Genomic DNA, 26,634 nt, shown 5'->3' on the forward strand with positions numbered 1-26,634 from the left:
GCCCATAACAATAAAAGCATCTAGCTGTCTAATAACTGTAGAATGGTGGTGGGGGGGGGGATTTGTATCTGAAAAGGTGTCACTTTAAGTTCTGTCTCCAAGGTTGTTTACCTTTCAAGCGCAGTGGAACCCCTCGACAACATTCCGCTGAAAAGGCAAATTATTCTTTTAAAATATGTAACTTTCACACATTAACAAGTCCAATACAGCAAGTGAAAGATAAACATCTTGTTAATCTACCCATCATGTCTGATTTCAAGCACAACATATGATTATGTTAGATCACCGCCAAGTCAAAAAAAACACTGCCATTTTTCCAGCCAAAGATAGGAGTCACAAAAAGCAGAAATATAGATAAAATGAATCACTAACCTTTGATGATCTTTATCAGATGACACTCATAGGACATCATGTTACACAATACATGTATGTGTTGTTCGATAATGTGCATATTTATATCCAAAAATCTCAGTTTACATTGGCGCCTTACGTGCAGTAATGTTTTGATTCCAAAACATCCATTGATTTTGCAGAAATACTCATAATAAACATTGATAAAATATACTAGTGTTATTCACAGAATTAAATATAGACTTCTCCTTAATGCAACCGCTGTGTCAGATTTCAAAAAAACTTTAAGGAAAAAGCATAATCTGAGAACGGCGCTCAGAACCCAAAACAGCCAGAGGAATATCCGCCATTTTGGAATCAACAAAGTTAGAAACAACACCATAAATATTCACTTACCTTTGATGATCTTCATCAGAAGACACTCCCAGGAATCCCAGTTCGACAATTAATGACTGATTTGTTCCATAAAGTTCCATAATTTATGTCCAAATAGCCACTTGTTGTTAGCGTGTTCAGCCCAGTAATCCATCTTCATGAGGCGCAGGCACTTCATCCAGACAAAAACTCGAAAAGTTCCATTACAGTCCTTTAGAAACATGTCAAAAGATGTATGGAATCAATTGTTAGGATGTTTCTAACATAAAACATGAATAATGTTCCAACCGGAGAATTCCCTTGTCTTCAGAAAATGCACCAGGAACATGAGGTAACTCTGTCAGGAGCGCGCATCATGAGACCAAGGCTCTCTGCCAGACCACTGACTCAAAGAGGTCTCATGAGCCCCTCCTTTATATTAGAATCCTCATTCAAGTTTCAAAATACTGTTGACATCTAGTGGAAGCCATCTAGGAAGTGCAACCTCATCCATATCTCAATGTGTATTCGGTAGGCCAAGCTTTGAAAAACTACAAACCTCAGATGTCCCACTTCCTGGTTGGATTTTTTCTCAGGTTTTCGCCTGCGATATGAGTTTTGTTATACTCACAGACATTATTCAAACAGTTTTAGAAACTGCAGAGTGTTTTTTATCCAATACTAATAATAATATGCATAAATTGCATCTGGAACAGAGTAGGAGGCAGTTCACTCTGGGCACGCTATTCATCCAAAAGTAAAAATGCTGCCCCCTATCCCAAAAAGGTTTTAACAGGTTTTTTAAAACAACTTGTGCCTCAGGAGATAAACATGGGAAATCAAAGGGGTGGTCTAAGCCAGTGGATAAAGGAACAAGGCTATAATCACATGAGATAAGCAGATAGCAGAGAGAGGGCCCTAGTTACTCAGGTCAAAATGAACTGACCTTTTTCTGTTTGACTGAGCTTTACAAGTCACATTCCCTCCTGTGTGAATGACCACGTGTGTTCTTTAGGACTCAGCAGGCAAATGTTGATGAAACAGCAAGTTTTGGGTTATGAATAACCCACTCCATTGTGCTCCCTTACCTCTAGTGTAATGTAATTGACTGTCAGGAATAGGACTGAACCCCTGTGGTAGTATTGCTGAAGCTACTGAGGAATGAATGCAGGAGAGGAGAGGTCAATGACTCGGAGCACAAGCTGGACCTTTAAGAGCCCCAGAGAGCATTTTATAACAAAGCCCTCCCACATCGTTTCATCTAATTCACCAGGAAAGTAATAAATAAAACTCGGGTCAATGTCAACATTTGCCTAGAAGGCCCAGCACAGGAACAAATGGCTGGATTAAGTAGAGAGGAAAAATGGTCTCTCCCACAATATAAATCCTTTCCTGTGTCACCAGTTCTAGGTTGTTTCAGATATTTAGGTTGCAGCCTCCAGAGGAACTGTACTATAGATGTGATTATCACCTCTTCGGAGAGCACGTTAAATCCTTAATGTTGGAACTGACTAATGTTTTTGCTGATATACTGGCATTGTCATTATGAGGCCAATTTGTGGAAATAATTGAGAACATTATGTAACTTTTTATGATTTGTTTCAGTTTCATTATATCTCTTCAAGCATATTGGAACAATTTGGAAACAGTAGAAACTATCAATGTCTGCCAGGGAAGGAGTAAATGTTTTCATCCATTTTGCACGGTCATGGTTTAAATTGTCTTTGGGACTTGAAAGGACTGAAAGTCATTGTTAAATTAAATTACACATTTTGTTGCTTCATTATTTCCATTTACTTAAATGTAATGTGTTGTTAGAATTGAAGACATAAACATAATATGTGCTTAACAGGTTGATTTCCAAAGTGAGTACCTATATATTACTTTTTTTGTATTTTAATTTAACCTTAATTTAACTAGGCAAGTCAGTTAAGAACAAATTCTTATTTACAATGACGGCCCACCCCGGCCAAACCAGGACAGCGCTGGGCCAATTGTGCGCTGCCCTATGGGACTCCCAATCACGGCCAGATGTGATGCAGCCTATCATTTCAGTATTTTCTGCAAGTAAAATGACTACTCTCTCACTCTGTCTTAGCAAGAGTTAGTTACAGCCCATATTCGTATAAAGTAAGGAAATCCTGCATTACAAGTGCCGTGAGCTCTAAAGAGGTGATTCATTACCAAAAATGGTAATGCCTAGGCAGGCCTGTGACTCACTCAAAGCTCTGATGCAGCTGGGGCATCTAAGGGAATGATCTCAACATATCGCACTCATGCTGCAAAGGAATTGGTCCCCAGGTCTCATGGAGCTGTTAGCAACTCACTTTGTATGACTCCTTCATTCATCAACAAAATCTTCCCTGTGAGCAGCAACAACAACACAAATATAGAGCAAAACTTTTATTCCCTGGCCTATTTTTTGCATAAATCCTGCTGTAGGCACTGCTGGACATTTCAGGAAACACATTATGAACAGGAGGCGGTTGGAGCTTGCCCCAGTCGATCTAAAATGAATTTGGCCTGGTCTTCTGTTACTCTGCTCTTCTGAATGATATGTAGAAATATATGATTATGACCCTATGTGGCTTAGTTGGTGAAGAATGGTGCTTGCAATGTCAGGAGTGTGGGTTTGTATCCCACCATTATGAAGATGTATGGACATACTACTACTATAAGTTGCATTGGATAAAACCGCCTGATATACTGTATACTGTCATCACACTTACAGTATGTACTGCAATATCATAAATCAATCTTTTTGGCCTATGGCTGGATTTACAGTGTCTATAGAAAGTTGACACCCCCTTGGATTTCTTCACATTTTATTGTGTTACAAAGTGGGATTAAAATAGATTTTTTATTTGACCTTTATTTAACTAGGTAAGTCAGTTAAGAACAAATTCTTATTTTCAATGATGGCCTAGGAACAGTGGGTTAACTGCCTTGTTCAGCGGCAGAACGACAGATTTGTACCTTGTCAGCTCAGGGATTTAAACTTTCAACATTTCGGTTACTAGCCCAACGCTCTAACCACTAGGCTACCCTGCCACTTTAATTTAAATACATTTTTTTGTCAACAATCTAATCAAAATCCCGCCCCACCACCATTGGCAGTAATTACAGCAGTGAGTCGTCTTGGGTAAGACTCATAAAGAACTTTGCACACCTGTATTGTGCAATATTTAGCCATTATTCTTTTCAAAGGTCAAGGTGTTACGGATCATGACTAGATTGCAATATTGAAGTCTTGCCATGTATTTTCAAGCAGACTCTCACTGTCAACTGTGTTTATTTTCAGCAAAATGAACATGTGTAAATATTTGTATGAACATAACAAGATTCAACAACTGAGACATAATCTGAATACATTCCACAGACATGTGACTAACAGAAATTGAATAATGTGTCCCTAAACAAAGGGGGGTCAAAATCAAAAGTAACAGTCAGTATCTGGTGTAGCCACCAGCTGCATTAACGTCTTGGATATAGGGGGCGCTATTTTAATTTTTGGATGAAAAACGTTCCCGTTTTAAGCGCGATATTTTGTCACGAAAAGATGCCTGACTATGCATATAATTGACAGCTTTGGAAAGAAAACACTGACGTTTCCAAAACTGCAAAGATATTGTCTTTGAGTGCCACAGAACTGATGCTACAGGCGAAACCAAGATGAAATTTCAAACAGGAAGTGCCCCAGATTTTGAAGGCGCTGTGTTTCAATGACTCCTTATCTGGCTGTGAATGGGACACGAATGAGCTTACACTTTCCGTCGTTTCCCCAAGGTGTCTGCAGCATTGTGACGTATTTGTAGGCATATCATTGGAAGATTGACCATAAGACACTGCATTTACCAGGTGGTCGCTTGGTGTCCTCCGTCGCAATTATTGCGTAATCTCCAGCTGCAGAAACCCAACTACCACGAATGATTTATCATCGAATAGATATGTGAAAAACACCTTGAGAATTGATACTAAACAACGTTTGCCATGTTTCTGGCGATATTATTAAGTTAATTTGGAAAAAAGTTTGGCGTTGTAATGACTGAATTTTCGGGTTTTTTTCTTAGCCAAACGTGATGAATAAAATGGAGCGATTTCTCCTACACAAATAATTTTGGGGAAAAAATGAACATTTGCTATCTAACTGAGAATCTCCTCATTGAAAACATCCGAAGTTCTTCAAAGGTAAATAATTTTATTTGAATGCTTTTCTTGTTTTTGTGAAAATGTTGCCTGCTGAATGCTAGGCTTAATGCTATGCTAGCTATCAATACTCTTACACAAATGCTTGTGTAGCTATGGTTGAAAAGCATATTTTGAAAATCTGAGATGACAGTGTTGTTAACAAAAGGCTAAGCTTGTGAGTGAATATATTTCTTTCATTTCATTTACGATTTTCATGAATAGTTAACGTTGCGTTATGGTAATGAGCTTGAGGCTATGATTACGCTCCCGGATACGGGATTGCTCGACGCAAGAAGTTAAGTACTGCAGTGCACCTCCTCCTCATGGACTGCACCAGATTTGCCAGTTCTTGCTGTGAGATGTTACCCCACTCTTCCACCAAGGCACCTGCAAGTTCCCGGACATTTCTGTGGGGAATTGCCCTAACCCGCACCCTCCGATCTAACAGGTCCCAGACGTGCTCAATGGGATTGAGATCCGGGCTCTTTGCTGGCCATGGCAGAACACTGACAGTACTGTCTTGCAGGAAATCACGCACAGAACGAGCAGTATGGCTGGTGGCATTGTCATGCTGGAGGGTCATGTCAGGATGAGACTGCAGGAAGGGTGATGTCTTCCCTGTAACGCACAGCGTTGAGATTGCCTGCAATGACAACAAGATCAGTCCGATGATGTTGTGACAAACCGCCCCAGACCATGCCGGACCTTCCACCTCCAAATCCATCCCGCTCCAGACTACAGGCCTCGGTGTAACGCTCATTCCTCCGACCATCACCCCTGTTGAAACAAAACTGCGACTTGTCAGTGAAGAGCACTTTTTGCCAGTACAGTCTGGTCGAGCGGCGGTGGGTTCGTGCCCTTAGGCGACGTTGTTGCTGGTGATGTCTGGTGAGGACCTTTTTTACAACAGGCCTACAAGCCCTCATTCCAGCCTCTCTCAGCCTATTGCGGACAGTCTGAGCACTGATGGAGGGATTGTGCGTTCCTGGTGTAACTCGGGCAGTTGTTGTTGCCATCCTGTACCTGTCCCGCAGGTGTGATCTTCAGATGTACCGATCCTGTGCAGGTGTTGTTACACGTGGTCTGCCACTGCGAAGAAGATCAGCTGTCCGTCATGTCTCCCTGTAGCACCGTCTTAGGCGTCTCACAGTACTGACATTGCAATTTTTTTGCACTGGCCATATCTGCAGTCCTCATGGCTCCTTGCATCATGCCTAAGGCACGTTCACGCAGATGAGCAGGGACCCTGGGCATCTTTCTTTTGGTGTTTTTCAGAGTCAGTAGAAAGGCTTCTTTAGTGTTCTGGGACGTTTCTTAGAGGATATATATATATATATTTAAATGTTCTTTTCACTTTGACATTATGGAATATTTTGTGTAGATCAATGACAAAAAAATACACTTATAGTTGACATACACTCAATTAGTATTTGGTAGCATTGCCTCTAAATTGTTTGACTTGGGTCAAACATGTCAGGTAGCCTTCCACAAGCTTCACACAATAAGTTGGATGAATTTTGGCCCATTCCTCCTGACAGAGCTGGCATAACTGAGTCAGGTTTGTAGGACTCCTTGCTCGCACACGCTTATTCAGTTGTGCCCACAAATGTTCTATAGTATTGAGGTCAGGGCTTTGTGATGACCACTCCAATACCTTGACTTTCGTTGTCCTTAAGCCATTTTGGAAGTATGCTTGGGGTCATTGTCCATTTGGAAGACCCATTTGCAACCATGCTTAAACTTCCTGACTGATTTCTTGAGATGTTGCTTCAATATATCCACATAATGTTCCATCCTCATGATGCCATCTATTTTGTGAAGTGCACCACAACATGATGCTGCCACCTCCCGTGCTTCACTGTTACGATTGTGTTCTTCGGCTTGCAAGCCTCCCCCTTTTCCCTCCAAACATAACAATGGTCATAATGGCCAAACAGTTCTATTTTTGTTTCATCAGAGCAGAGGACATTTCTCCAAAATGTACAATCTTTGTCCCCATGTGCAGTTTCAAACCGTATTCTGGCTTTTTTTTGTGGCGGTTTTAGAGCAGTGGCTTCTTCCTTGCTGAGTGGCCTTTCAGGTTATGTCGATATAGGACTCGTTTTACTGTGGATATAGATACTTTTGTATTGGTTTCCTCCAGCATCTTCACAAGGCCCTTTGTTGTTGTTCTAAGATTGATTTGCACTTTTCGCACCAAAGTACGTTCATCTTTAGGAGACAGAATGCGTCTCCTTCCTGAGCGGTATGATGGCTGCGTGGTCCCATGCTGTTTATACTTGCGTACTATTGTTTGTACAGAAAAATGTGGTACCTTCAGGCGTTTGGAAATTGCTCCCAAGGATGAACCAGACTTGTAGAGGTCTACCATTTCTTTTTCCGAGGCCTTGGCTGATTTCTTGTGATTTTCCAATGATGTCAAGCAAGAGTCAATGAGTTTGAAGGTAGGCCTTGAAATACATCCACAGGTGCACCTCCAATTGACTCAAACAATGTCAATTAGCCTATCAGAAGCTTCTAAAGCCATGACATCATTTTCTGGAATTTTCTAAGCTGTTTAAAGGCACAGTCACTTAGTGTACGTAAACTTCTGACCCACTGGAATTGTGATACAGTGAATTATTGTCACACCCTGACCATAGTTTGCTTTGTATGTTTCTATGTTTTGGTTGGTCAGGGTGTGAGCTGAGTGGGCATTCTATGTTACATGTCTAGTTCGTCTAGTTCTATGTTTGGCCTGATATGGTTCTCAATCAGTGGCAGGTGTTAGTCATTGTCTCTGATTGGGAACCATATTTAGGTAGCCTGTTTGGTGTTGGGTTTTGTGGGTGATTGTTCCTGTTCCTGTTCTAGTGTTAGTTTGGTCCGACTCTCCTTCACATAAAGAAAGCCGTTACAGAATCACCCACCTCAACAGGACCAAGCGGTGTGGTGACAGGCAGCGGCAGCAGGAGCTACGAATTCTGGAGTATACGACTTGGGTGGAAATAGACAGGTGGGTGGTCGACACAGGGAGAGTGCCGGAGCCCACATGGGATTCGCTGGAGCAGTGCAAAGAGGGTTACAGGAGAATGGATTTGGAGAAACAAGCACGGCGGCGTGGATGGAAGCCCGAGAGTCAGCCCCAAAAATGTATTGGGGGGGGCTCACAGGAAGTATGGCGAAGCCAGGTAGGAGACCTGCGTCAACTTCCTGTGGTTACCGGGGGGCTAGAGAGACCGGGCAGGCACCGTGTTATGCTGTGAAGCGCACGGTGTCCCCAGTGCGGGTGCATAGCCCGGTGCGATACATTCCAGCTCCGCGTATCGGCCGGGCTAGAGTGGGCATCGAGCCAAGTGCCATGAAGCCGGCTCTATGCATCTGGTCTCCAGTGCGTCTCCTTGGGCCGGCTTACATGGCACCAGCCTTGCGCATGGTGTCCCCGGTTCGCCTGCATAGCCCGGTGCGGGCTATTCCACCTCGCCGCACTGGCCTGGCTACAGGGAGCATTCAACCAGGTAAGGTTGGGCAGGCTCGGTGCTCAAGCTCTCCAGGGCGCCTTCACGATCCGGTCTTTCCGGTGCCATCTCCACGCACCAGCCCTCTGGTGGCAGCCCCCCGCACCAGGCTGTCTCTCCGTCTCATTCCTACAGGTGCTCCCGCCTGTCCAGCGCCGCCAGAGTCTCCCGTCTGTCCTGAGTCGCCAGAGTCTCCTGTCTGTCCTGAGCCGGGGTGGAGCGGCAGACACACGCATCTCGACCATGCTCCCTCTCATCCATAATATGTAGACTGATTGGAGGAAGCATGGTCGCTGTGTCGCGATGTGTGGGTTTGCTGTTACATTCTACTCCATTCCATTTTATATATATACATACATACACACACAAACAGGCTATGGGTCATTCACATACATACAAAGATACCACCACCCACAACGCATAGCCAATTTGTACTTTACACATTTCATTACATTTCTTTATATTGCAAATAAAATGTTTAAAAAAAATCACAAATAATATTTCATATTATTAATTTCAAACAACAGCATTATCATGAGAAGTCCAAAACAATGTCCTCTCCGTTCAAAAAATATGCTTCCATTTTGGAGTCATAGCTATGGTCGCAAACTGAATCGTCTTCCAAAAGAAGATCTGTTTCACTGTCACGATCAATTTCCTCTGTAACTTTATCTACATTTGTATATCTAGTCTTAGATTTAGCTTTCCCTGACTTATTCGCCATGATGTTCGATATATAAACAGCTGAAGATGCGCGTTACCGAAATAGTGCTGTGCGTAACAAGCTTGGCTCCTTCCAGTATGAATCTTCAATGGCGAATGACCATATTTACGCAGGAGTTTACTACATGGGTTGGTCTTCCAACACATAAACATTACATATTGCCGTTTACCTCAGCTCATTGGCTATCTACCCAGCTAGATTTCAAGACGATCAGTGGACATTGGGTTAAAATACAGTCAATCAACGAAACAGTGGTCATGTAATTGGTGCACAATGATGTCATTACATGTTGTCTTCAAATCGGTTTCTTTCAATTAATACATCCCACGAAATGACCCGTCAAGTTTGGTTGTGTTACAAACAAACCAGGTGATTGCAATGAAACCAAACATGACTGAAAGTCACGTTTAGTGTGTGTATTTACATTGAATGTGTCGTGGAAAATTGAATGAGACGGAATTCACGACACAAGCGGTTCACAAAATGTTTCGTGTTAGGCTATAAAAATGGATTTTATCAAACAAAAGACCATTCATTGTGTAACAATGAGCATTGGGATTGCAAACAGAGGAAGATCGTCAAAGGTAAACAATTTATTTTATTGCAGTTTGTGATTTTGTTACGCCTGTCCTGGTTGAAATAGTTTTTTTTATGGGGCTCTTGTCCTCAGATGATTGCATCGTATTCTTTCGCAGTTCCTTTTTTACATTTGACAACGCAGTTGGATTAGCAAGATTCTATGCTTTCGAACCATGTGAGACACTTGTATTTTCATGAATGTTTAATATGATTATTTATGTAGCAATCACCGTATGTTGTCGAATGTAATCGCGCTAACGGGTTCGGTGTGCAGAGAGGAGGCAACATCTAGAATTGACTCAAATCGAATTTTAGACAACTAACTTCACATTTCATCTTTACCAAAACATTCTCTTTGATTTGGACATTTTCCATACAACGTACAATGTATAAACGTCAAACATATACTAGGTAAACTGTTGATGTTTCAATGTTTTCGTAATAACGTCATCTATTAACCTTTAATAACAAAACAAAAATGACATACATTTTCATATTCCATGTATCGGCATGACCACCATTGTGGCTGATGGTAAACATTGTTCCAAAGTCCCTTTATTTCATGTTTAATGTTCTGAGGCTGTTTCTCCATAGTAACAGGACAAAAGGAATTTGTCTGTGGCGTAAGATTTACTAGGGGCGTGAGGGGTCATAAAACCCCCACATCTTCAGACCCCTAGATCTCTCCTCCTCTGTTGGGGTTGAGAGATAATCTGTAGGGCTGTGGTCTCCTGTAACCTGACCTGATCAGGACAGTCATGACAGTAGTTAGCTGGCTAGCTTCAGTTGAGGGATTCCAGATCCGAAGTAAATAGAAGTACTTTAGAAAAAAACAGATCCACGCCACATTGGGTGAGGCGTGATACAGGAGAGTATTTAGAAGTTGAGATTTATTTAATTTAAATGTTTTAAAAAGATATGCGAAGAAAAATACGTAAAAAGATATATACAAGGGACACGACAGGACAAAGACGTCTGACTGCTACGCCATCTTGGAAGACGAGTAAATATTTGATTTTCTGTATTTCTTGAACTGCATTGTTGGTTAAGTGCTTGTAAGTAATTATTTAATGTTATGTCTACACTTGTTGTATTCAGCGCATTTGACAAATACAATTTGATTTGAGGTATCTGCATTTCTGACTAATTATCTACAGACCAGATGCATGTACTCTTACTGACAGACTTTGCAGAAGCATTTGTGATGCAGTGATGCTGAGGTTAATGATGATTACAAAGACATCTCACATGTCTGGTTCTGGCTCTTGATGGTGTGAAATTTAGGGGCGGATTGGCCATCTGGCATTTCAGGCAAATACCAGATGGGCTGGTCCATTTTTACCACAGTAGGCCTGTCTATCATGGGGGTTTTGTGCAAAATTATAATTATCTGTCTAATACTGGGCGTTTCAAGGAAATAAATGGGCCAGTGTGGAGTGGTCAAGTAAAACAATTGTCTGGTGTGGGGGCCTCAAGGAATTTAATGGTCCGGTGTGTTATAAATGCCAGGGCCGATTTCTGATCGCAGTCCACCCTGGAGCAATCTAAACTGTTGTAGGTTTAGTGGCTTTTTCAGTGAAACAGTTATTTGAAGTTGTAATGTCAAGAGTATTTTCCTCAAAGCTTTAAGTGCTGGGACTAGGACATCTTCCCAGTATTTCTGGAGAAGGCGTGAAAAGGCTAACCCCAGACTGACGTATCTGGCATAGACAGATGCTGTACTGTGACTCTGGTAGCACGGACTTGGGAATTTAGGCTATGGAGGAACACATGGCAGGGCAAAGGTAAGCAGGTCCCCCTGGGGGGCAGACAGATGGGGGTATATGACACATCTGAGATGGCTCCTGGCCTGCTCTGGAAACGGCCCAACACTGTCAGGTCAGAGCACTGTAGCAGAGGTTTCTGCAGTTCAGACTGGGGCGACTCAATGTTCGACCCGGAATCTCTGTTCTTCTCGGTTCCAAGTCTCCACATATCCTCTACTATACGTGCCTCAGTTTCTGTCTGTCTGTCTGTCAGTGTGTGTGTGTGCTTGTGTTTGTGCGTGTGGTCTCATGGGCATCACAGTGTCTGCCCTCTAGGTAGTGCTACAGTATGGCCTTCTCTACTAGGGGGCAGGTTGCCTTAGCTTGTATAATCCATTGGTTTCATGAAACGTGAAATAAATAAACAGAAATATTACCATTCTACACAGACCTCCCCTTACCACAAATGTGCAACTGGATGCATGCTTCGAAGTGGATTTGCATATTTTACTCTCTTTGTTATTAATACACAATGCAATGGGGAAAATAAATTCCAAACCCATTTACAACTCATGCCTTTCTGTCGCTATGAAAGGCTTATGGAGAATATCACCTGGAAGAATTACTGATTTACAAAGGTCAAAAATGCAGATACACATCCAATCAGGAATACGAATGACAGATACTACTGTACATGAACATACTGGAAAGTATATGCAGGAAAGGGGGAATCTAAGAACTGGCCAAGTCATAAATGGAATCAAAGAAATGAAATTTAAGGTGCTACTGTATTATTTATAGATATGCTGATGAGGGCATTAAACAGCTTCTCGTTATTGCCCTAATGGTGCTCTGTAAATCCTTGCCCTGGGTCTTTAGAAATAGCATTATTACTTGTGCCAGAGTGCCTTACAGATGGGGAAATTCCCACTGGTTTTTAAATGCAGAAATATTCTCGACATTCAAGTAAAAAACTACACCATGTCCGCCTGACTTTATGAGCAAAAACAATGTTTGTGTTTTTTTGTGCTGAATATTGCCACAACATTTCAACTGCACAGTGTAAAGAAACACCAATGAATGTGTGTGACAGATGTGTTACTAACCATGACTCCAAAATATTTAATTACATTGGTGATAATATATAGCCTAATATTTCACCTGTCCAGGATTTTGATTGATTCTTTTTGATTTACAACAGAAATGCAATGGAATGAGAAGTCAAGCTTCAATGAAACATGTATTACAACAACAAAGGGAGCTTGCCAAGTAAAGTTGAAATACTATTATTGAGATAAATATAGCTAATTGAACAAAAATGATCCCTGGTTAATTGAACAAAAAATCTATTGTGTCTGCTCTCAGAGGACCAAGTGATATTTTTTCAAGATTTTTGGGATGTTGATCAAATATTCTAAATGTTGAAAAGCATTGACTGGTCTTACAAATGCTTCCAAGTATGATGATGTTGACAAATGTCAATTTAATACAGTATATAGAGAAACAAACTAAAACACATTTTACATTTCTGAAAAAAAAACTAAACTCATCGATTGAATGAGACTTTCACTTTTACCAACACGTCATGTACGGTATGTCTCAATTGTATTACACAGTTCAGAATAATTGTATTTGCAAGGAGCCTATACTAAAGATGTTTACTGCTATATCTTGTGTGAGGAGACGTAGCTCTGCCCTTGGCTTTTCAGAAGACCTATATAATGACTTAATGACTTGAGTGGACAGAGCCTCCACCTCACCCTGGCTTCTGGCTTCTACCTTCTTGCTCACAGCTGGCGAGGAGACCGCAAGAGGAGTGGTTCTCTGTCATCCAATCAGGTGAGGAGGCCGTTATCTGCTGTGTGCTGGGCTGTTTAGCCAGCCACCTGCACAGGGCTCCCCACCAGGGGCTGTAGACAACGCCGGAGGAGCAGAGGCTCTCACACATTCTGAACACATTTTTCACACCAGTTACTCCAGGATAAGCTGTAAGCCAAAGTCCTACCAGCCCAATTTCAAAAGCCCTCACACTTAAGAGGATCAGCTTCAGAGCACTACAATCAAGGCAATTCTGCGCTCAATTGCTTTGACCTTCAGGGGTAAAGAAAGTGAGTAAACTGTGGGAAAAAAATTGCCTGGCACAATAATTGTATTATCGTATAATCAACAATTATGGACAATAGACATTGGCAGTATATACCATATACCGGGTATTTTGAAATATCAATGTTATGATTTTCAATACCGTCCCCCCTCCCCCAGATTTTTTTTATCATGAGGCAGTCACATGGTGTGTTTGTTAACAAAGAGCACATGGAGCAAACAGAAGTTTTATGATGTGATGATCACTGTTGAGCAGCACAAGAGAGGTGATCAAGTTACACTTGAAATTCACTATAAAATGTTTGCCAGATAAATATCTTATAAGATAACTATTCTGTCTAAAATGTGCAAAATACATTTTCTCCAGCTCAGGGCTCCAGCTATGCATTTGGTTTCTGGCTATAAGTGGCTGGCTTGCAATATCAAACTTCTTGGTTAAAGCAGAGAAAATCAATCCTCTCCTGAATCAAGTGTGAGTGAGAAGCATTTTGAGATAATTGTATAACTATGTAACCTTCTGAGCTAGGTTGTCTGTCTTTGAATAATAATGGCAGTTTTTATTTTTTACATAAAGAGGGTAAAGTTGGCAATTTCTCATTAAGGACAGCAATCATTTTGCAAGCTGTGCGGCACAGTTGAGAGGAGAAGCTTAATTTCCTAAAGTGCTAAGTGGTCATAACCATTTGTTTTTTAGATGGGGGTGTCTCCAAAGCTGTGTTGCATTCATTAATATAGTATTTCATAGATAATTTTTAAAGATTAAAATACATTGCAGGTTCACTGCAACAATGATTATTATGACAACAACTGTGGTCATGTGTTACAACATGTGTGTAGGTGGCAGGGAATTCAGGCTCAGGAGAATCGAACTTGGCATAAATGGAATTGTTTAGTACACTTAACAAAAACTCCAAAACCAAAATACAACATAAATTAAAAGTCGCGCACCGATACATATACACGACCATACAAACAAACAATCTGTCACGAACCTCGCCGAGGATGGTGCCTCTTCCTGTTCGGGCGGGGCTCGGCGGTCGTCGTCGCCCGCCTATTAGTTGCCATCGATTTCCTTTCCGTTTGTTTTGGTTATTGGGTAATTGGGTACACCTGTTTTGTATTAGGGTTTGTTTGTAGATTATTTAAGGGCACTAGGCCCGCTGGGTATTTGTGCGGGCTTGTTTTTTGTTAATCTGTGTTGGATGGTGTTATTTTGTTCATATCCTTATTCGCCGGACTATTTCTGTCCTATTGTTTGGACTGGCAATTTATATACGCCCTGTGTGTTGGCGTAACCGTTTTTGTTGCGCTGGGGAATAAATTTGACAAAACGACTGAACCCTGCTCTCTGCGCCTGATTCCACCCACCACTCCTAGTTATTGTAACACAATCAGAACATGGTGGGAAACAGAGGGTTAAAAACACAACATGTAATTGATGGGATTGGAACCAGGTGTGAAGGAAGACAAGTCAAAATCAATGGAAAATGAAAAATGGATCAGTGATGGCTAGAAGATTGGTGACGTCAACCGCCGAACAAGGAGAGGGACCAACTTCGGCGGAAGTCGTGACGTCATGTACATGCCAATTAATAGATAATGTAATAATCAAGTTTCAAGTTGTATTAGTTGTATGTACTGTATCTAGTACAAGGCATCATTAAATAATTAAATAACAAAATTGTGGAGAAAAAGGGGTAAAATTTAAAAAAAAAAGAAAAAAAAAGATGATCAAAATGCATTTGTTACTCACAAAGTATGTAGCTTCACTGAGAAACTATATTCGTTTACTGCTGTCATGCCCAGTGTGCACTTCCAAAAAAGGTATAAAATACATTTACAAGCAACCCCAAAAGATTGTCTAGAAATAATCTATGTACTGTTTTTCACCAAGTGCGCATGAGCCAAATCCACCTTTTACATGAAATATTATTGCATTCCATGTAGCGCGTGTGAAACAATAGGTTGGTAGGTTGATATGATGTATGTGATGAAATCAAAGATCTTTTGGGATACTGTACAGGATACTGTACATGGCAGTAATGAGTGATTTTCATTGGAGGTGCCGACATCATTCAAATCAATGATGGTTTGGAACTTTAAAGCCAATTATATAAGAATCATCTTTTTGGAGATTTAATCTCACCATCCCAAGCTCTTGATTTAGTGAGTAACAAACTTTTTTGACATTATAACACTTGCAGAGCTGTCTTGAGGGAAAATCTATTGTAGCAAACTGGGTTAGAGAGCAGACTTGTCGTATTCATTGTCTCCTCCTCTGCCCAGATACAGGTAGGAAAGTGCTTAGAGAGCATAGAGGACTTCAGAAAGTATTAAGACCCAGACTTTTCCACATTTTGTTACGTTACAGCCTTTTTCTAAAATTATTTTTTTAAATCCTCAGCAATCTACACACAATACCCCATAATGAATAATCAAAAACAGGATTTTAGAAATTTTAGCAAATGTGTTAAAAAGAAAAGCAGATAATACCTTATTTAGAAAATTATTCAGACACTTTGCTATGATACTCGAAATTGAGCTCAGGTGCATCCTGTTTCCATTGATCATCCTTGAGATGTTTCTACAACTTGATTGGAGTCCACCTGTGATAAATTCAATTGATTGGACATGATTTGGAAAGACACACACCTGTCTACATAAGGTTCCACGGCTGACAGTGCTTGTCAGAGCAAAAACCAAGCCATGAGGTGGAAAAAATTGTCCGTAAAGCTCCGAGACAGGATTGGGTCGAGGCACAGATCTGGGGAAGGGTACTAAAAAATGTCTGCAGTGTTGAAGGTCCCCAAGAACACAGTGGCATCCATCATTCTAAAAAGGAAGATGTTTGGAACCACGAAGACTCATCCTAGAGCTGACTGCCCGGCCAAACTGAGTGATCAGGGGAGAAGGGCCTTGGTCAGTGAGGTGACCAAGAACCTGATGGTCACTCTGACAGAACTCTAGAGTTCCTCTGTGGAGATGGGATAGACAATACAACCATCTCTGCCGCACCCCGCCAATCAGGTCTTTATTATAAAAAAATACTTATTAAAAAAAAATACTTTGCAAATACTTATTCCAGTCCTCAGGTTGGTGTTCGGCCCCTTTTGGAGACAATGTTTGGTAAACTAGCAGTGTGCTCCGATTGGCTGGTCATAGCGGAGTCGAGAGCACAGGTGGAGCTCCACTCTGCGATGCTGGTTTCCCATATTCAGTCTCTGGGGTTCATAGTGAATCACAAGACAAGTTGTTTGGCTCAGCACATTCAGTTTCTGGGTCTCGTTTTGGACTCGGTTCTGAATCATGCGTTTTTGTCCTAACAGAGGAGTGTCGCATTCCTGCTCTGTCTAGTACAGTTTCAGATGGGGCACTTATTGCTTATTCTTGCAGTCTGATGGCCTCTGATGTGTGTGGTGCCTCTGGTACTTCTGTTGATGCATCTGTTTCAGCGTTGGGCGATAGCCGTCTCTCTCTCTCTCCTAAACCTGGCACGTGATTTGCTCGTATGGAGCAGTGTCGCTCAGGGCAGCGTATGTTCCTGGATCTCTTAACGTGGGAGCCAATATATTTCCAGGGGGAGTCCTATCTCTACAGAATGGAGACTGCATCCCTCTGGGTTGGCCCAGATATAGGACCGGTTTGAAAAGGCCATCATAGATCTTAAGCATTGCGAGAAAACTTGCATTGTCTTCTGTTCTTCTCAATAAGGAATCTGGGCACTCAATTGGGATCGGTTGCTTTGGCGTATCATTGGCCTCGAACCCTGCGCAATGCATTCCTCCGGTGGAACTGATTCAGGCCACCGTAGAGAGGGTCCGCCAGGAGGGTCTGTTGTTGATTTTGGTGGTTCCCATAGATGGACCTGGACCCATGGGGCATTTCGTGTCATTGTGATCTATTGTCCCAGGAGAATTTGGCACCAACGACTGCAGATCTGTGGGTTTTCCCCCTGAAAGGTTGAATTTGAAGGCTAGGGGTTTACCCTCGAACGTGATTACGATTGTACAGTCAGCTTGTGCACCCTCTACGGGAGGGTTGCATACATATAAGTGCCGTGCGTTTAAGGGTTAAAGGACTGTCTCCTTGTTCAGAGCTCTTTGGTGGACATTTTGAAGTTCATTCATGCAAGACCGTTTTGAGCAGGGCCTTTCTTTTTCCACATTGAAGGTTTATATTGAAGCCATCTCGGTTAGTCATGTAGAGATTGACAGCTCTTCCCACTATCAGGACACCTTCACTGCAGTGAGACCATCACCGCAGTGAGACCCCGGTGTGCTCACCAGGAGACCTCGGCTGGCTCTCGACCCGTAACCTGCCCATCTGCCTGCCTTCCCGGAAGCTGGGTCCGCGGGTTGTGGGGCCATTTAAAGTCCTGAGGGGGGTGAACGAGGTATGTTATAGATTACAGTTTCCCTCTGATTATCTTATTATCGTGGTGGCTGGTCTGCTCCAGGAATCTGAGGTGCGGGAGGTCCCTCCGCCCCCCTTTGGACATCGAGGGGGCGTACATCATTCGTTCCTTCCTGGATTCGAGGCATGGGGTGGGAAGCCTTCAGTACCTCGTGGAGTGGGAGGGGTACGAACCGGAGGAGAGGTGATGGGTTCCGGTTGCAGATGTTGTGGATCATGAATGCTGCCGGAGTTCCACCGTCGCCGCCCGGATCGCCCTGCGCCTCATCCTCCGGGTTGTCCTTGAGGCCGTTGTTGGCGCGCCACTGGAGCAGCGCGTGAAGGGGGGGGGGTACTGTCGACTTCTGCCGAAGTTGGCTCCTCTCCCTGTTCGGGCGGCGTTCAGCGATTGACCTCACCGGCTTTCTAGCCATCACCCATTTTTCATGTATCCATTTGTCTTGTCTTGTTTCCATACACACCTGGTTTTCATTTCCTCAATCAATCTACTTGTATTTAACCCTCTGTTTCCCATCACGTTTCGTGTGTAATTGTTTCATGTTATGTGGTGTTAGTTTACGAGCTTTACTTTTATGTTCTGTTTCTTGAGCGCGTTTGATTTATGTAGTGCTCTCGTTTTTGGAACTTTAATAAAAGTACGCCTGTTCATTATGCTCTGCTCTGCTGCACCTGACTTTGCCTCAAATACACCATTGACAGTCGAGCACTGCAGTAGTCTAACCTAGTTGAAACAGTCTTGATATGTTCGTCAAAAGAGAGATCAGGGTCCAGAGTAACGCCGAGGTCATTCACAGTTTTATTTGATTAATTGTCAGATTCAACAGAAGATCTCTTTGTTTCTTGGGACCTAGAATTAGCGTCTGTTTTGTTCGAGTTTAAAAGTTGAACATTTGACATCATCCACTTCCTTATGTCTGAAACACAGTCTTCCAGGGAGGGAAACTTTGGGGCTTCACCATGTTTCATCAAAATGTACAGCTGTGTGTAGTCCGGGTAGAAGTGAAAGTTAACATTATGTTTCTGAATGACATCACCAAGAGGTAAAAAAATATATAGTGAAAACAATAGTGGTCCTAAAACTGAGCCTTGAGGAACACCAACATTTACGGTTGATTTGTAGTTGACCATCTACAGAGACGAACTGATATCTTTCCAACATATAATATCTAAATCAGGCCAGATCTTGTCCGTGTTGACCAATTTGGGTTTCCAATCTCTCCAAAAGAATGCGGTGATCAATGGTTTCAAAAGCAGCACTAAGGTCTAGGTGCATGAGGACAGATGCAGAGCCTCAGTCTGAACCCATTAAACGGTAATTTATCACCTTCACAAGTGCAGTCTCAGTGCTATGATAGGGTATAAAACCAGACTGTAGCGATTTGTGTACATTGTTTGTCTTCAGGAAGGCAGTAAGTTGCTGTGCTTTATCTAAAAAAATTGAGAGGAATGATAATTTTGATATAGGCTGATCGTTTTTTATATTTTCTGAGTCAAGGTTTGGCTTTGTCAAGAGAAGCTGCAACTTTTTGTGAGTTTGGTTCACATCCTTTGGATAGAGAGCCGTTTATTATGTTCAACATAGGAGGGCCAAGCACAGGAAGCAGCTCTTTCAGTAGTTTAGTTGGAATAGGGTCCAGTATGCAGCTTGAAGGTTTAGAGGCCTGATTATATTCATCAATGTGTCAAGAGATATAGTATTAAAAAACTTGAGTGTCTCCCTTGAACCTATGTCCTGGCAGTGTTGTGCAGACTCAGGACAACTGTGCGTTGGAGAAATACGCAGATTTAAAGAGGAGTCTGTAATTTGCTTTCTAATGATCATGATATTTTCATCAAAAAGTTCAAGAATTTATCACTACTGAAGTGAAAGCCATACTTATCAGGGCTACCACAGTTCCCTGTGGGTTTAAGCCTTGGTCTGCCATGGCAGCACTCTATTATTCTGTTTCCCCCATAATATGTTATACCTCGTTCCCTCTTTCAGGGAACAGTAGTTATATTCATAACTGTAAGTTAAACTGTAGCATCATGCAGAGATCAGCTCTGCCCTGGCAAGGTACAGTTCACTGCCAAAATAATGGATACACCAACATAAAGTGTCTTTAATAGGACCACCACGTGTTGCCAGAACAGCTTCAATACGCCTTGGCATACATTCTACAAGTGACTGTAACTCTATTGGAGGGATGTGACCTCATTCATCCATGTTGTTTTGTTGATTGTGGTGGAAAACTCTGTCTCAGGCGCCGCTCCAGAATCTCCCAAAAGTGTTCAATTGGGTTGAGATCTGGTGACTGAGACAGCCATGGCATATGGTTTATATTGTTTTCATGCTCATCAAACGATTCTCGGACCACTGTGGATGGTGGCATTGTCATCCTGGAAGTGACCACTCCCGCCAGGACAGAAATTATTCACCCTAAGTTGGTGTTCACTCAGAATGGCTGTGTATTTGTTGGCGTTTACCTTGCCCTCTAAGGTGTTGAGTGGTCCTAAACCATGCCAGGAAAATGTCAGAACACTACATACTCAAATGTTTCCTTTATTTTGGCAGTTATCTGTACATTCAACTACAAGCAGAACCAGACTGGAATACACCGACATGTGAGAAAGTTGTTTACCACAATCACCCCATCATTGACATTGATCTTCTCTTCATGAGAGGAGATGAAACTAGGTGGCTGCTGATGCTTATCTGATCTCAGACTGGATTATCATTTTTTATATATAATTGACTTGGATACTGCTGTGAATGTTATTCTACCCCAGAGGTGGAGTATTGTATCTCACTGCTTTACCTCAGTCCCTGATTTAATCATATTTGTTTTTCATACTTTAATAACTTTGAGGCTTGTTGGCTATTAGTTATAACAACACTTTGCACTACGTACAACTTCATTTAGTGGCTTCAGACAATTTGGAATAAACCATAACATGATATTTAGTGAGCGCAAACGTTCAAGAAAAAAAGCAAAATAAAAGTCATGGTTCATTATTTATAGGCAACCTCTGAACAGGTAATTCTGGGAAACATGCACACAGAACATGAATTAACTTTGTTTAAAAGATGTTTTCCTACAGTTTTCACTGCATTATCCAATACCCAAAGAAAAAACTGCAAGTCAAATGAAATTAGGCCCTCATCTATGGATTTCACATGACTGGGAATACAGATATGCATCTGTTGGTCACAGGTACCTTAAAAAAATGGGCCTCAGGATCTCGTCCGGGTATTTCTGTGCATTAAAATTGCCATCGATAAAATGCAATTGTGTTCGTTGTCCTTAGCTTATGCCTGCCCATAGCATAATGCCACCGTCACCATGGGGCACTCTGTTTACAACGTTGACATCAGCAAACTGCTCCCTCTGCAACTGGCTCCTGGACTTCCTGACTGGCCGCCCCAGGTGGTAAGAGTAGGCAACAACACATCTGCCATGCTCATCCTCAACACTGGGGCTCCTCATAGGGTGTGTGCTTAGTCCCCTCCTGTACTCCCCATTCACCCATGACAGCGTGGCCAAGCACAACTCCAACACCCTCATTAAGTTTCTGAAAACACAACAGTGGTAGGTAGGCCTGATCACCGACAAAGATGAGACAGCCTATAGGGAGGAGATCAGAGACCTGGCAGTGTGGTGCCAGGACAACAACCTCTCCCTCAATGAGAGTAAGACAAAGGTGATGATCATGGATTATAGGAAAAGGAGGACCAAACAGGCCTCCATTAACATCGACGTAGCTGAAGTGGAGCGGGTCAAGAGTTTCAAGTTCCACATCACCAACGAACTATCATGGTCCAAACACACCAAGACAGTTGTGAAGAGGCACGACAACACCTTTTCCCCCTCAGGAGACTGAAAAGATTTGGCATGGGTCCCCAGATCCTCAAAATGTTCTACAGTTGCACCATCGAGAGCATCCTGACCGGTTGCATCACAGCCTGTTATGGCAACTGCTCTGCATCTGACCGTAAGGAGCTACAGAGGGTAGTGCGTACGGCCCAATATATCACTGGGGACAAGCTTCCTGACATCCAGAACCTCATACTAGGCGGTGTCAGAGGAAGGTCCAAGTCACCCAAGTCATAGACTGTTCTCTCTACCAACGCATGTCAAGCAGTACTTCAGTCTAGGACCAAATGGTTCCTTAACAGCTTCTACCCCCAAGCCATAAACATGCTGAACTATTAATCAAATGGCCACCCAGTCTATTTACATTTACTCCCCCCCCCTTGTTTTTGCACTGCTGCTTCTCACTGATTATTATCTATGCATAGTTACTTTACAAATTACCTCGACTAAACTCTACCCCCTGCACATTGACTGGGTACCGGTACCCCCTGTATTTTTGAAATGTTTTATTTTATTTAAAAAAAATCTCTTTAGTTTATTCAGTAAATAAATCTTGAACTGCATTGTTGGTTAAGGGCTTGTAAGTATGGTCAGGTCTACACTTATTGTATTTGGCACATGTGACAAATAAGATTTGATTTGATTTGCGCTGGCGTGGTTACATATGGTCTGCGGTTGTGAGACCAGTGGGACGTACGGCCAAGTTCTCTAAAACAACGTTTGGGTCAGATTGTGGTAGAGAAATGAACATTCAATTATCTGGCAACAGCTCTTGGACATTCCTGAAGTCAGCATGCCAATTGCATGCTCTTGACACTTGAGACATCTCTGGCATTATGTTGTGTGACCAAACTGCACATTTTAGATTGGCCTTTCATCATCCGCAGCACAATGTGCACCTGTGTAATGATCATGTTGTTAATCAGCTTCTTGTTATGCCACATCTGATTATCTTGGCAAAGGAGAAATGCTCATAAACATGGATGTAAACAAATTTGGGCACAAAATTTGAGAGAAATAAGCTTTTTGTACGGATGGAAAAAATGTTGCGTTTATAGTTTTGTTCAGTATAGAGTCAATGCACAAACAGCAACTACTTATGAACTAAGGGCCTCCATGTCTGTGGACACCTATGACGAGATTATCTAATCTCATTATATTATAGAATTTGTTGCAGTCACTTATGGTGGATAATGGTTCATGTAAGACAGCTTGCTTGGTTATATTTTGAGGGGTTGTCAAGTTAAGTGATTGATTGATTGATTGATTAACACTAGATCAGTGCTGTGTTTCACTTCCTGAATCTGTGATTAGTGTGAAGTTTAAACAGAAGTGACAGGTCACTATCCTGGCAATGAACGCAAAACATTAAAAAGCCATTTGGCATTGAGTCTTTTTGGCATCCTAAAAACAGCTCTTCAATTAATAAAGCTCAATGCTGTTAAGACAATAATTATGTTCTACATTTAGGCCTACTTGAATGCCTTGACGTATTCCTTTCAGCTCCTAGTGGAGGAAATGGACTCAACAGTGCAACTCCAGCTAACTCTTATGGGGGATTTTCTGGACAATCCACTGGGCACAGACTTCGATTCATGGTCTAATCCACGTGGAACAAACATTGATTCAACCAGTGTGTGCCCAGTGGGTACATTCCAGGTTTTTCCTTCCTTCTTCCTTTCTGTGAGATAGTTAAAGGTGTAAGAAATTACATTAGTTTCACTGAACAAAAACATAAATGCAACATGTAAAGTGTGCTGAAATAAAAGATTCTGGAAAGTTTCCATACACACAAAAAGCTTATTTCTCTCAAATTCTGAGCACAAATGCGTTTACATCCCTGTTAGTAGACATTTCTGATTTGCTATGATAATCCAACTACCTGACAGGTGTGGCATATCAAGAAGTTGATTAAACAGCTTGACAATTGGGGACAATAAAAGGCCAATCTAAAATGTGCATTTTGGTCAGACAACACAATGTCTCAAGTTTTGAGGGAGCATGCAATTGGCATGCTGACTGCAGAACGTCCACTAGAGCTGTTGCCAGATCATTTAATGTTAATTTCTCTACCATAAGCCGCCTCCCACGTGATTTTTAGAGAATTTGGCAGTACTTCCAACCGGCCTCACAACCGCAGACCATGAGTATGGCGTCGTGTGGGGGCGAGCAGTTTGCTGATGTCGACGTTGTGAACAGAGTGCCCCATGGTATTGGTGGGTTTATGGTAGGGGCAGGCATAAGCTACAGACAACAACCACAATTGCATTTTATCAATGGCAATTTGAATGCACAGATACCGTAATGAGATCCTGAGACCCATTGATATGCCATTCATCCACCGCCATCACCTAATGTTTCAGCATAATAATGCACAACCTCATGTCGCAAAGGATGGTACAAATTCCTGAAGCTAAAAATGTCCCACTTCTTCCATGGCCTGCATACTCACCAGAAATGTCCCCCATTGAGCATGTTTGAGATGCTCTGGATCACGTTATCAGTTGGTACAGCCACCTGGTTTCATCATGCATCGCTCTGACAGAAACAAATATCTCTCTGGTAAGAAGAAGGGCGGGGGTGTATGCCTTATGATTGGCGAGTCGTGGTGTGATCATGACAACATAGAGTAACTCAAGTAATTTTGTGCACCTGACTTAGATTTCCTTACAATCAAATCCTGACCGCATTATCTTCCAAGAGAATTCTCTTCGATTCTAGTCACAGTCGTGTACATCCAAACCCCCAAGCAGACACCTCGAAGGCTCTGAAATAACTTTATTGAACTCTATGTAAACTGGAAACCACATATCCTGAGGCTGCATTTATTGTAGCTGGGGATTTTAACAAGGCTAGTCAAGGCATATCGAATGTGCGAACCGGGCTGGAAAAATTCTGGATCATTGTTACTCTAACTTCCGTGACGCATACAAAGCCATCGCTCGTGCTCCTTGTGGCAAATCTGACCACGACTCAATTTTGTTGATCCCTGCCTATAGACGGTAACTAAAACAGGAAACGCCCATGCTCAGGTCTGTTCAACACTGGTGCAACCAATCTGATTCCACGCTTCAAGATTGCTTCGATCACGTGGACTGCGATATGTTCCGGATAGCGTCGAACAACAACATTGATGAATGCGCTGATTCGGTGAGCGAGTTTCTTAGCATGTGCATCAGGGATGTTGTACCCACGGCGACAATTAAAACCTTCCCCAACCAGAAACCGTGGATTGATGGCAGCATTCAAGCAAAACTGAGGGCAGTTTTTAGTCAGGGCAAGGCGACCGGAAACATGACCGAATGACCGAACAGTGTAGCTTTTCTCTCCGCAAGGCAATCAAACAAGCTAAGCGTCAATATAGAGACAACGTAGAGGCGCATTTCAAAGGCTCAGACACGAGAGGTATGTGGCAGGGTTTACAGTCAATCACGGACTACAGAAAGAAAACCAGCCCTGTCGGGGACCCTGATGTCTTGCTCCCAAACAAACTAAACAACTTCTTTACTCGCTTTGAGGACAATACAGTGCCACCGACACGGCCTGCTAACAAAACCTGCGGGCTCTCCTTCACCGCAGCCAACGTGAGTAAAACATTTAAACTTGTTAACCCTCGCAAGTCTGCCAGCCCAGACGGCATCCCTAGCCGTGTCCTCAGAGCTTGTGCAGACCAGCTGGCTGGTGTGTTTACGGACATATTCAATCAATCTCTATCCCAGTCTGCTGTTCCCACATGCTTCAAGAGGGCCACCATTTTTCCTGTTCCCAAGAAAGCTAAGGCAACTGAGCTAAATGACTAGCATCCCGTAACACTCACTTCCGTAATCATGAAGTGCTTTGAGAGACTAGTTAAGGATCATATCACCTCCACCCTACCTGAATACCTATGTAAGAATGCTGTTAATCGACGACAGCTCAGCATTTAACACCATAGAACCCTCCAAACTTTACCACCATAGTAGCCTTAAGCTCGAGACCATGGGTCTCGACCCCGCCCTGTGCAACTGGGTCCTGGACTTTCTGACGGGCCACCCCCAGGTGGTGAGGGTAGGAAACAACATCTCCACCCCGCTGATCCTCAACACTGGGGCCCCACAAGGGTGCGTTCTCAGCCCTCTCCTGTACTCCATGTTCACCCATGACTGCGTGGCCATGCACGCCTCCAACTCAATCCTAAAGTTTGAGGATGACACTACAGTGTTAGGCTTAATTACCAACAATGACGAGACGGCCTACAGGGAGGAGGTGAGGGCCTTCGGAGTGTGGTGTCAAGAAAATAACCTCACACTCAACGTCAACAAAAGGAGATGATTGTGAACATCAGGAAACAGCAGAGAGAGCACCCCCCTATCCACATCGACGGAACAGTAGTGGAGAATGTGGAAAGTTTTAAGTTCCTCGGCGTACACATCACTGACAACCTGAAATGGTCCACACACAAAGATACCGTGGTGAAGAAGCCGCAACAGCGCCTCTTCCACCTCAGGCGGCTGAAGAAAACACTCACACTCACAAACTTACCACCTGGTAAGGCAACTGCTCTGCCCACAACCACAAGGCTCTCCAGAGGGTAGTGAGGTCTGCACAATGCATCACCAGGGGCAAACAACCTGCCCTCCAGGACACAGACACAACCCGATGTCACAGGAAGGCCAAAAAGATCATCGAGGACAACAATCACCCGAACCACTGCCTGTTCACCCCTCTATCATCCAGAATGCGAAGTCAGAAAAGATGCATCAAAGCTGGGACGTAGAGAATAAAAAACAGCTTCTATCTCAAGGACATCAGACTGTTAAACAGCCATCACTAACATTGAGTGGCTG

This window comes from Oncorhynchus masou, chromosome 5 (assembly GCF_036934945.1).
Source record: "Oncorhynchus masou masou isolate Uvic2021 chromosome 5, UVic_Omas_1.1, whole genome shotgun sequence".
In the NCBI taxonomy this organism is placed as follows: Eukaryota; Metazoa; Chordata; class Actinopteri; order Salmoniformes; family Salmonidae; genus Oncorhynchus; species Oncorhynchus masou.